We start from the raw sequence: 12,021 nt of genomic DNA, 5'->3' as shown, positions 1-12,021 counted from the left end.
ATAGGAGCGCAGAGTTCATGGGAGTCTATAGGAGCCCAGAGGTTCATGGGAGACTGTAGGAGCGCAGAAGATCATGGGAGTCTATAGGAGCGCAGAGGTTCATGGGAGACTATAGGAGCGCAGAGGTTCATGGGAGACTATAGGAGCGCAGAGGTTCATGGGAGTCTATAGATGAGTAGAGGGCCATGAGAGTCTATAGGAGCATAAAGGGTCATGGGAGTCTATAGGAGTGTAAAGGGTCATGGGAGTCTATAGAAGCGTAAAGGGTCATGGGAGTCTATAGGAGCGTAAAGGGTCATGGGAGTCTATAGAAGCGTAAAGGGTCATGGGAGTCTATAGGAGCGTAAAGGGTCATGGGAGTCTATAGAAGTGTAAAGGGTCATGGGAGTCTATAGGAGCGTAAAGGGTCATGGGAGTCTATAGAAGCGTAAAGGGTCATGGGAGTCTATAGGACTGTAGGGACCCATAGGGTTAAATGGTCCCTATGGCTTTAAATCCCTACAGGTTCATTTCCCTTAGTTGCTGGGCAGAAGGGAATGTATCTAAGTGAGTTCATTAACATGTGTGCTATTGGCTAGATGGTATAGTGACCACATCCTGCCTGACTTTGGTATAGTGTTGGGAGAGGAGTGGCACCTTCCTGTTGTTTGCTTCCACCTTAGGGACAGGGTGGGTGTGTGCTGAGAGCCCAGGGCAGGGGCCCAGGCCCAGTGAAGTCGGGGAACAGGGCCCCGTGAATGAGGCATTGGATAGGGGCAGGTGTAGCTCCCTTTATAGTACCACTCTAGGAGTGTAAGGCAGTTAGGGCTGAGATAGAATGAGCAGCATGAGCTCCTGCATAGGATTTGCAGTTTTTCTGGAGATAGGTCTCCCAGGCCACATTGCCTGTAGTGTAGGGATCCAAGTGAATAGGGAATCAGGATAGAGAATTCCCTGAGGGATCCACTACAGGGTGTGTCACAGAGGTGAAGGGAGATTCCTGCCAGTCTGCCCACAGGAGAGTGTGAGTCTGAATATACACTCGGTATGTGTTGCCTGTACCACTGGCCTCTGAAGCTGTATTGTGAGTAAACCCTGTGGATGTTCAATAAACACTTATTACTTTGTTATTTGCAAGAACCTCTGGCGCCCTCTGTTTTCATTTTTCTGCATAGCAGCAAGAGAGGTGTAGTTGCACAACACCCTCACCTTCCTCTTCCACTTAGCGAAGGCCCATTCTGGGTAAGAGAGTGTAACCCATGTTCTACTGGTACTAGTCCGGGAAGGCAGCTATTGAGCTGAAATAGAGGTTACAGGACCATAGAGGTTCATACACATCCCTGCCCCAAAGAACAACCTGATGCTGTCTCACTTGTGTTACTGATGTTGATGCTGGCAATTCCCACTCACATACACCTGTATGTAACTCTGCGCTGTTGCAAAGCTATAATGCCAGTCTGGGTGAGTTCCTGACTCTCCTAACTGCCCCTTTAATATCACTTTGACTGTCACATCCATGGCACATGGCACCAGTAACACCAGACTGGGCCAAATTTGATACCAATTCTAATATGAGGAGTTTGTGTGGCCTGTACAAAGAGATGCCATAACACTATACCAGCATGGGTATTCCTTGGTACTAAGCATTAGCCAGCAGGAACAGCCCTCTGTGTTTGCTCATAGCCTGTATATAGGGGGAGATACAGTAACACCATGACAGTGTGTCTATTTCAGAAAGAACAGCCCCCTAACTGTGCCCATAGCCTGTATAGAGAGATACTATAGGGCACTGCCCTTGGAAGGCTACCAGGCTGCCTACTGTATAAATACCCAGGCCCAGACTCAGAATAGCCCCTGGCATTTCAAGCACACAGAGGCCCAAACAGACCCCCCAGGCCCAATAAATAGTGACTGTCTATGGCACCTTACAGCAGCCCCCCTGGCATTTGAAAGGAAAAAAGTTCAAAAACTCTGCAACTTTGAAAGGAAAAGGGGGTGTTTATGGCAATGGAAGGTGTTCATCGTGTGATTTACTTCTGTTGAGTGTCAGGCTGGTGAGGCTCAGTGTCTGTGCTGTGTGTAAAGGGTAAGATATAACTGCCATTTCTCCATACAAATCAATGCAACGGGCCCAAACAGACCCCCCCAGGCCCAATAAATAGTGACTGTCTATGGCACCTTACAGCAGCCCCCCTGGCATTTGAAAGGAAAAAAGTTCAAAAAACTCTGCAACTTTGAAAGGAAAAAGGGGGTGTTTATGGCAATGGAAGGTGTTCATCGTGTGATTTACTTCTGTTGAGTGTCAGGCTGGTGAGGCTCAGTGTCTGTGCTGTGTGTAAAGGGTAAGATATAACTGCCATTTTCTCCATTACAAATCAAATGTCCAACGGGGCACTAGGGCAAGCTGAACCCTGCCAGTATGTAAGTTGGAATTATCTGGCTAATTGTAACCATGTAACCTTTTATTGTGTTGGGTTGGGAACCCCCAAATACTGTCCCACTTCCACTGATTCCTATTCTTAGCGCCCCCTATTTTCTAAACGCTACTCCTCCTACAGTTTTAGGGGTACAACACCTAAACTCCCCACACTTAACACCATGACAGTGTGTCTATTTCAGAAAGAACAGCCCCCTAACTGTGCCCATAGCCTGTATAGAGAGATACTATAGGGCACTGCCCTTGGAAGGCTACCAGGCTGCCTACTGTATAAATACCCAGGCCCAGACTCAGAATAGCCCCTGGCATTTCAAGCACACAGAGGCCCAAACAGACCCCCCCAGGCCCAATAAATAGTGACTGTCTATGGCACCTTACAGCAGCCCCCCTGGCATTTGAAAGGAAAAAAGTTCAAAAAACTCTGCAACTTTGAAAGGAAAAAGGGGGTGTTTATGGCAATGGAAGGTGTTCATCGTGTGATTTACTTCTGTTGAGTGTCAGGCTGGTGAGGCTCAGTGTCTGTGCTGTGTGTAAAGGGTAAGATATAACTGCCATTTTCTCCATTACAAATCAAATGTCCAACGGGGCACTAGGGCAAGCTGAACCCTGCCAGTATGTAAGTTGGAATTATCTGGCTAATTGTAACCATGTAACCTTTTATTGTGTTGGGTTGGGAACCCCCAAATACTGTCCCACTTCCACTGATTCCTATTCTTAGCGCCCCCTATTTTCTAAACGCTACTCCTCCTACAGTTTTAGGGGTACAACACCCAAACTCCCCACACTTCTTCGCCCTATAGCAGAGCAGGTTGTTTGTGTGTTTCTAAGGGATCCCGCCCCCGTCTTCTTGGGGAGCCTCTCCGAACCCCCCAATTATCCCATTGACTCTGACAGGGAAGATTTTTAAACTGCTGCCACACTTACAGCTTTGAAGCTACAAACTTGAATCACATAGTCATGGGGTCCGTCTGAATGAAAATATAATGATTGTTGGATGTCCAAAAGTGGGCAGAGCTGTGAACAACCAATCAGGTTTTACCTAATGACTTTCAATGGGGAAATCCAACCTGCTGCCATTCTCACAGTATTAACCCCAGGGTCCCCAAACTTTTCACAGTTGGACACTAGACTGCAGACTTTCATTGGTTTACATTTAAACTGCTGCTATTCTTTAGATATTAATACTAAGGATTCTTAATAAATCATTGATTGTTTTTTTAATCAAATAACTTTCAGGAGTTTATGTGAGTTTCCAAAAACACCGGTTAGTAAATGCCCCCCCATAGTTTCTCGGGTGTCTCAGCAAAGCAAAACTCCAGTCCCCCCTCCCTGTTCCCCCAACCTTTCCCTGTCTCTCTAATAAGCAAACAGAGCCGCTCAATGTCACACAACAATGGAACGTTTATTGTATAAATGTGCCTCTTTACAAAAAGAGAAAAGATTTAATATTTTTGTCAGTCCTCTGTTTGAAGGGCAACATCTATTTGATTTATGTGCAGAATGTTGATAGAAGCGCATGAAAATAAAAAATAAAATATATAGTGCAAAAAAGTAATATACTGAACACAATAATAAATATGGTGAGTGCTTTTGGATGAACACCACAATATATGTGACCCCAGCTATATATATGTTCAAACTGCTCACCAGAACAACGTATCAAAAGAGCATATAAACCACACCCAGCTGGGCTTTTGATTGAAGTGAGATCCAATTCAGCGATGTATATAGAATGGAAAATGAGGCAAATATAGTGTAAAACTGTTTAATAAATATAAAAGGCCCTGCGCTCTGCAGGCTACTTACAGTACAGTAGTAGTATAGGAGTAAAAACAAACGGAGTATCCTCCAAAGCTCTATTTGATTTAGCATCAGATGCACTTACAAACGCTTGCAAGTGTTTTCTGAATTCCATATTTCTTTCCTTTGCTGCAGAAGAGGCTAGCCATCGGGGACCAGATGTTATTGTGGGGCCCGAGGATGATAAATGGGCCCCTGTGCCCCTACCCCACCCCCCGATGGCTGCCTTGTAGCAGAATTAAGTGTAAAACAACTGTACTTTTCCGAGTCTATCTTGGAAACGTTTCCCCAACTCATCCGAGTGGCTTCTTCAGTTCAGATGGCAGGTAGGGAATTCCCCGGCACTTAAACCCTTGAGGGTAGAACAGTCACAGACATCCAACCGCAATGGTTCCATTGAACGTATCCAGTTAGGGGTTGGCTGAAACTGACAGGGGTAAGAAGGTGAGATCCAGTCACAGTGGTACCATGATTCCCATTGATGCGGGTTTTAATCCTTCAAAGTACGACTGGAGCAGAACAGTCACAGACGTCCAATCACGACGATTCCATTAAACTTATTCGGTGTGTGTTGGCCTGGTCTCTTTGCTTGTCTTTATTGATGAGCCAATGGCTGTGAATCCATGCCTGCCGAAAAAACTTGCTCATCGCAACCTGTCTCTCATTTAGTTTCCATAAGGCCCAGTCTGGGGCCCACAAGTTCTCAGAGCTCCTTTTAGAGGTTTGTATTCCTTCTCTTCAGCCTCTGCATTGGGTGCCACAGTTTCAGCCCAATGGTGCCAAGTCCTAATAACGCCAAGTTTATGTTCCAAAGGGCGGTGGGAATCAAACAGCAAGTAGTGCTCTTTCAGTTCCCTTGAAGGTGCCCAGGGCTTTCTTTTCCACTTCTTTCATGTAACAGTTCACTACAACTGGTTAGAGATGTAGCGACCTGTTCGCCGGCGAACTAATTTGCGCGAACATCAGGTGTTCGCAAGTCCGCAAATTCGCGAACTTTTGGCGATGTTCGCCATTTTGGGTTCGCCGCGTTTTTTTTTGCTGCGTTTTTTGCTTCGGTTTTTTCCGCCGCATTTTTTTGCTTCGGTTTTTCGCCTTTGCGTATACATAGGAATAGCTTGCGGGTTTTTTTGGCGTTATTTTTTGGCTTTTTTTTACAAAGTATTTTTCAGAGAAATTTTTGCCCTTGATCCCCCTCCTGCATGCCACTGTCCAGGTCGTGGCACCCTTTAAACAACTTTAAAATCAGTTTTCTGCCCAGAAATGGCTTTTCTAGGTTTTAAAGTTCGCCTTCCCATTGAAGTCTATGGGGTTCACAAAGTTCGCGAATATTCGCGAGTTTTGCCGAAAGTCCACGAACGGGTTCGCGAGTTTTGCCGAAAGTCCGCGAACGGGTTCGCGAACATTTTTGGTGATGTTTGCTACATCACTACAACTGGAGACACAGGCAAACTCATAACACCACCATGTTTTTGTCCATAGAAAACTCCATTGTGCTTGAAGTAGGTATTGAGACACAGGCCCAGTAAGGAACAAATTTGTTCTGGATTCAGCCTGCCACATTTTTTTGCCTCGGTTTTTTCCGCCGCGTTTTTTCGCCTTTGCGTATACATAGGAATAGCTTGCGGGTTTTTTTGGCATTATTTTTTGGGGGGTTTTTTCGGTTTTTTTGGGCGTTTTTTTTACAAAGTATTTTTCAGAGAAATTTTTGCCCTTGATCCCCCTCCTGCATGCCACTGTCCAGGTCGTGGCACCCTTTAAACAACTTTAAAATCCGTTTTCTGGCCAGAAATGGCTTTTCTAGGTTTTAAAGTTCGCCTTCCCATTGAAGTCTATGGGGTTCACAAAGTTCGCGAATATTTGCGAGTTTTGCCGAAAGTCCGCGAACGGGTTCGCGAGTTTTGCCGAAAGTCCGCGAACGGGTTCGCGAACATTTTTGGCGATGTACGCTACATCCCTACAACTGGAGACACAGGCAAACTCATAACACCACCATGTTTTTGTCCATAGAAAACTCCATTGTGCTTGAAGTAGGTATTGAGACACAGGCCCAGTAAGGAACAAACTTGTTCTGGATTCAGCCTTGTTCTGCTGTGGAGGGTGGTGCCTTGTTTCAGCCGTTTCCTCACTCTGTCATCAACATACAATGGCGCTTTGACACCCTTACCCCGGCGCTTTCACAGCAGTTTACACTTCCAGGCATGTACTTTGAAGGATTAACTACCTCATCAATAAGAATCATGGTATCACTGTGACTGGATCTCACCTTCTTACCCCTGTCAGTTTCAGCCAACCCCTAACTGAACACGTTCAACAGAACCACCGTGATTGGATGTCTGTGAGTGTACTACCCTCAAGGGTTCAAGTGCCGGGGAATTCCCTACCTGCCATCTGAACTGAAGAAGCCGCTCGGATGAGTTGGGGAAACGTTTCCAAGATGAACTGGGAAAAGTCCAGTTGCTTCAGACCTAATTCTACTAGATAGAGCAGGTGTTACAGCTCGGCAGATGTTCTTGCTCCACCTGAGGAAGAGAAAAAGGATTTATCATATGAATTCAGTGTATTTGGTAAAATGTTGAAATAAATATATAAAGGACAAGGAATAATTCATTGTTGGGGTACCATTATCTTAGGTAACATTTTAGTCGGGTTCTCACATATATGGGGAATTTATAAATAGTTCGAGTTTTTTTTTTGTTGCTCGAAGAACCTCAAATTGGAATTATGATTCGAAAGCTCAAATGTCTGTTATTTAAGTGCAAAAAACCTGAAAACTCCAATGTAAAACTTCACCATCTAAATGCGAGTGAGTTTATATAGAAGTAAATGGGAGTTGCCCTGGGCAAAGTCGTGCCATATTTTTTACAAATTAGTAATTTCGAGGTATTCGAGTTTTTTTTATCTGAAAGAGTTTTCCTTATTAATAAATAAGAAGAGCATTTGATATATGAGTTTATTAAATGTAGAAAAACTAACAAATTCCCCAACAAATGAGCCAGTAATATATATAATGGGTACAATAAAGTAGGTAATATTATCCCTACCTCAGGGGGCTGATGGTATTGCCGCTACTCTCTGGGTCTCGTTACAAAGAACAATGAGTCCAGAGAGCTCATCCAGATCAACTCTGAGGGGGCTTCCTCCTCGCTCTGTTGTTCATCCTGGTTATAAAAGAGAGAAGATGAAAAATGAATATTTCACAGGGCAAATGAATGCAAAGTTTGTAACAGTTTTCTTTTTCTGCTTACACTGTCACTGCTCTCCTCTGACTCCCCAGAATCAAAGTAGGGCTCGAATGGGGGCATGTCCCTTCGGTTCTCCTGGTTAAGGTAAGAAAACATTATTTTATGAGATCAACTCCGATCAATACAGAATATGATAAAACAAATCTTTAACATTTCTTTCATTGCACTTTCATCCGTTCATTGAATATTTCCTGCTTACCTCACAGTGACAGGAATGGTGGGAGGATGAGGAGTCATCCTGGTTAAAAGAGAGAGAAAATCACAAATGAATATTTCACAGGGCAAATGAATGCAAAGTTTGTAAAAGGTTTCTTTTTCTGCTTACGCTGTCACTGGAGTCCTCCGATGATGTTGGCTGTTGAAAAGACAGGAAAAAGGGATTAAAAATAAAGTCAGTTACAATCTTTAGACTACAGTCTGCGTGTTGCAATCTAACCCAACCTATAAAACTATTCCCATTAATTCAGCCCCACAGAACTACATTAACTCAGTTCCCTAGAGAAGATGCTAAAGTGAATGTTCTGTAGGGCGATCTGATGCCGGGATGGAAATTGTAATATAATTGTCTTTGCTGCTTACCCCAAAGAGTTTGTTTGGCTCCAACTGAGGCATGCACCTTCGATTCTCCTGGTTAAGATAAGAAAACTCAGATCAGTACAGAATATGATAAAACAAATCTTTAACATTTCTTTCATTGCACTTTCATCCGTTCATTGATTATTTCCTGCTTACCTCACAGTGACAGGAATGGTGGGAGGATGAGGAGTCATCCTGGTTAAAAGAGAGAGAAAATCACAAATGAATATTTCACAGGGCAAATGAATGCAAAGTTTGTAAAAGGTTTCTTTTTCTGCTTACGTCATCAAGGCTCTTTTCAGGCTCCTGATAGTCCTAATGGGAATACAGAAAAAGGGGATTAAACTCAGTTCAGTTAAACTCCTTATTGCAGCGCAACACAACATATAAACGTAACCTATTGTGCCCATTGCTGCTTACCTGAGGCAGAGCGTCGCCTGCTCCCTCCTAGATTTGGGGAAAAAAAGAATAATATTGTATTAATTTAGTCCCATAAATCATTCTGAGATAAAACTTGTATAAAGGAAAGTAATATAATACTGAGTGGCGCCATTTTCACAATATGTCTCCCTTCCCTTTTACTTACCTGACAGGTGTTAATGTCGGAGGGATTGTCAGCTGGTTCCTCCTAGTTAAGAAATAGAAAAGGCCCAGATCTGATCAATTCAATGTAGTAATGAGGATTTTGAGACAGGGTATAAATATCACAAAGGGACACAGTGGGAATGACATTAATATGGCTGCTAAATAGAGATGTAGCGAACTGTTCGCCGGCGAACATCGGGTGTTCGCAAGTTCGGAAGTTCACAAACTTTTTGCGTATGTTTGCAATTTGGGTTCGCCGCGTTTTTTTTTCTGCTGCGTTTTTTCTCGGCCTAAAACCACCGCACAAGCCACACATGGTGTTTTTCAGCCTAGTACTGGTGTAAGCAAATCCCGTTTCCATGGTGCTAATAGTGCGAAATAGCAAAAAACGCCGCGTATTTCAGCTAGGTCTGCCAGCTGCCTTTTCGGTTTTACGCAACGCTGTGTCAACAAAGTATTTTTCAGAGAAATTTTTGCCCTTGATCCCCCTCCGGCATGCCACTGCCCAGGTCGTGGCACCCTTTAAACAACTTTAAAATCAGTTTTCTGGCCAGAAATGCTTTTTCTAGGTTTTAAAGTTCGCCTTCCCATTGAAGTCTATGGGGTTCGCAAAGTTTGCGAATATTCACGCTTTTTGGCGTAAGTTCGCGAACGCGTTCGCAAACTTTTTTTTTGAGGTTCGCTACATCCCTACTGCTAAAGTGTAAGAGAGCAGAAACAATTATTTCTTCTTACCTGGCGAGTCTGAGCCCCGGGTGTTTCTGGGCGCTCCTGGGTAAGAAAGGGAAATGAAAAAGATGAGCGAGGTTGTATGATTTCTGTTGTAAATAAGCCGATTGGCTTATAAGGGACTTTGATTTGCGTTTATCCCTCTCTATTAGCCTTATGCTTACCTCAATCTCCTCGCCAGGCTCAGCAACCTGCTCTGGCTCCTCCTGATGAAGAGCGATACGATTAGTTATGGGATCAACTTACTATAGTTCTGTAGCTCATTATCATTAATTAACTCAGAAAATAAAATAGTTCCTTTACTACTTACCTGGCAGATGTCGGTACCAGGGGTCGGCGGCTCTGGGCAGGTGGTGTCGCCACAACCAACCGACGGAACCTGATTAAGAGAGGAAAATAGATCAGATTCACTGGGAAAAGTGGCGCGGGGATACAAACATGGGATGCACAGAGGCCGATATGGAAGGGGATCAGGGAACCATGTTACTGGGCCGAGTTACCGGCAGATTTATCAAAATTCTCCCACAAAAATCTCACAAATTTCTTATTTATTAAAAGATTCCAATGTAAAAAACACGAAGGAATAAAACCGCAGAACGAATGCAAATAAGAGTGCGAAAACCTCATTTGCACAAGAATATTCAATATACAATATTCAATACAAATCAATACAAAAACCTCTCGAGCCAAAAATCCAATACAGATTGTTACGATTGGCCGGCGCGGCTCCCACTGACAGCTTTTAGACAGCGCCATTTTGTATTAGTGTTTTTACACTTGGTAAATTACAAACAAATGGTGTAATTAGTAAAATATTCTATTTTTAGGGCTAAAAAAGGTGCGATGAAAACAAACAAAATAAGAACATTAGTAAATAAAAAAGGGGGAGCGAATAGTAATAATGTATGGGGTCCTTTTCTGCTTACCAGGCAGATGGTGGTCTCCGGAAGAGCCTGGGAATGGGATAAACAAAAGTGATGTTATTTTATAGAATTAACGGCCTATCATCTATCAAGAATCTATATAAGGCACAAAATGACTAAAGATATGTTTAGTACTGGGAAAAAAGTGCTTTTGAGAAGATATCATTCATGTGTATAAATAAATGCAGTCTGTACAGGTGTGGGATCCGTTATCCAGAAACCCGTTATCAAGAAAGCTCAGCATTACAGAAAGCACGTCTCCCATAGACTTAATTTTAATCAAATAATTCAGAATTTTAATACTTATTCCCTTCTCTCTGTAATAATAAAACAGTACCTGTACTTGATCCCAACTAAGATATAATTACCCCTTATTGGGGGCAGAACAGCCCTATTGGGTTTATTTAATGGTTAAATGATTCCCTTCTCTCTGTAATAATAAAACAGTACCTGTACTTGATCCCAACTAAGATATAATTACCCCTTATTGGGGGCAGAACAGCCCTATTGGGTTTATTTAATGGTTAAATGATTCCCTTCTCTCTGTAATAATAAAACAGTACCTGTACTTGATCCCAACTAAGAAATAATTACCCCTTATTGGGGGCAGAACAGCCCTATTGGGTTTATTTAATGGTTAAATGATTCCCTTCTCTCTGTAATAATAAAACAGTACCTGTACTTGATCCCAACTAAGATATAATTACCCCTTATTGGGGGCAGAACAGCCCTATTGGGTTTATTTAATGGTTAAATGATTCCCTTCTCTCTGTAATAATAAAACAGTACCTGTACTTGATCCCAACTAAGATATAATTACCCCTTATTGGGGGCAGAACAGCCCTATTGGGTTTATTTAATGGTTAAATGATTCCCTTCTCTCTGTAATAATAAAACAGTACCTGTACTTGATCCCAACTAAGAAATAATTACCCCTTATTGGGGGCAGACAGCCCTATTGGGTTTATTTAATGGTTAACTTATTGTACAGCGCTGCGGAATATGTTGGCGCTTTATAAATAAATGTTAATATTAATAATAATAATAAATGATTCCCTTTTCTCTGTAATAATAAAACAGTACCTGTACTTGATCCCAACTAAGATATAATTACCCCTTATTGGGGGCAGAGGAGTCCTATTGGGTTAAATTAACGTTTTATTGATATTTTAGTAGACTTAAAGTATGGAGATCCAGATTACGGAAAGACCCCTCATCTGGAATACCATTGGTCCCGAGCATTCTGGATAACGGGTCCTTCACCTGTACAATAATTTATTATTCTGATATGAATTCAAAGGGGAAGGGGCTGTAGTAGTATTTTGTAGTATTTTGTAGTTTAAATTTAGAGTTAAAAGTGAGAAAGTAGAAATGATGGGGGAATGGGGTCAGTAGTGAATATACCAGTAAATTCTCAGCGTTATTAAGGGCCTGTGACAAAGTCACATATAAATCTATAGGTCAGTAAATAATAAGGTTTCAATAACACAAATAACCAGGAAAGTTGTGTTTTTTACAAATTGCTGCTTACCACAATGATGTCGCCGGTGGGTTCGTCTTGGTGGTTCTAGGAAGGATAAAATCATGTTTTATTACAAGAATAAACGAGCAAAAATAGCAAAAAATAAAAGTAAATGAAATGGCTGAAAAAGCACAAATAGTGAGCAAAGAGTGATCATTATATTGTGTTAACCAGTTCCTCTCTGCTTACCACGACGACCGCGCCGACTTCATCGCTTTCAATCTAGGA

General features: G+C 42.5%; 1 long non-coding RNA gene across 1 annotated transcript; it reads right to left on the bottom strand.

Annotated features, from left to right (window-relative positions):
• Positions 1 to 7,575: 7,575 nt before the first annotated feature.
• Positions 7,576 to 8,230, bottom strand: LOC116410378. Its single transcript, XR_004222345.1, has 2 exons — positions 8,191 to 8,230; positions 7,576 to 8,085 (listed from the first exon to the last, which is right to left on the bottom strand). It is a non-coding gene; the product is annotated as an uncharacterized LOC116410378 (long non-coding RNA).
• Positions 8,231 to 12,021: the final 3,791 nt, after the last annotated feature.

The sequence above is a fragment of the Xenopus tropicalis genome, chromosome 4, assembly GCF_000004195.4.
Source record: "Xenopus tropicalis strain Nigerian chromosome 4, UCB_Xtro_10.0, whole genome shotgun sequence".
Taxonomy (NCBI): Eukaryota; Metazoa; Chordata; class Amphibia; order Anura; family Pipidae; genus Xenopus; species Xenopus tropicalis.
This window is presented reverse-complemented; position numbering and strand designations above follow the sequence as displayed.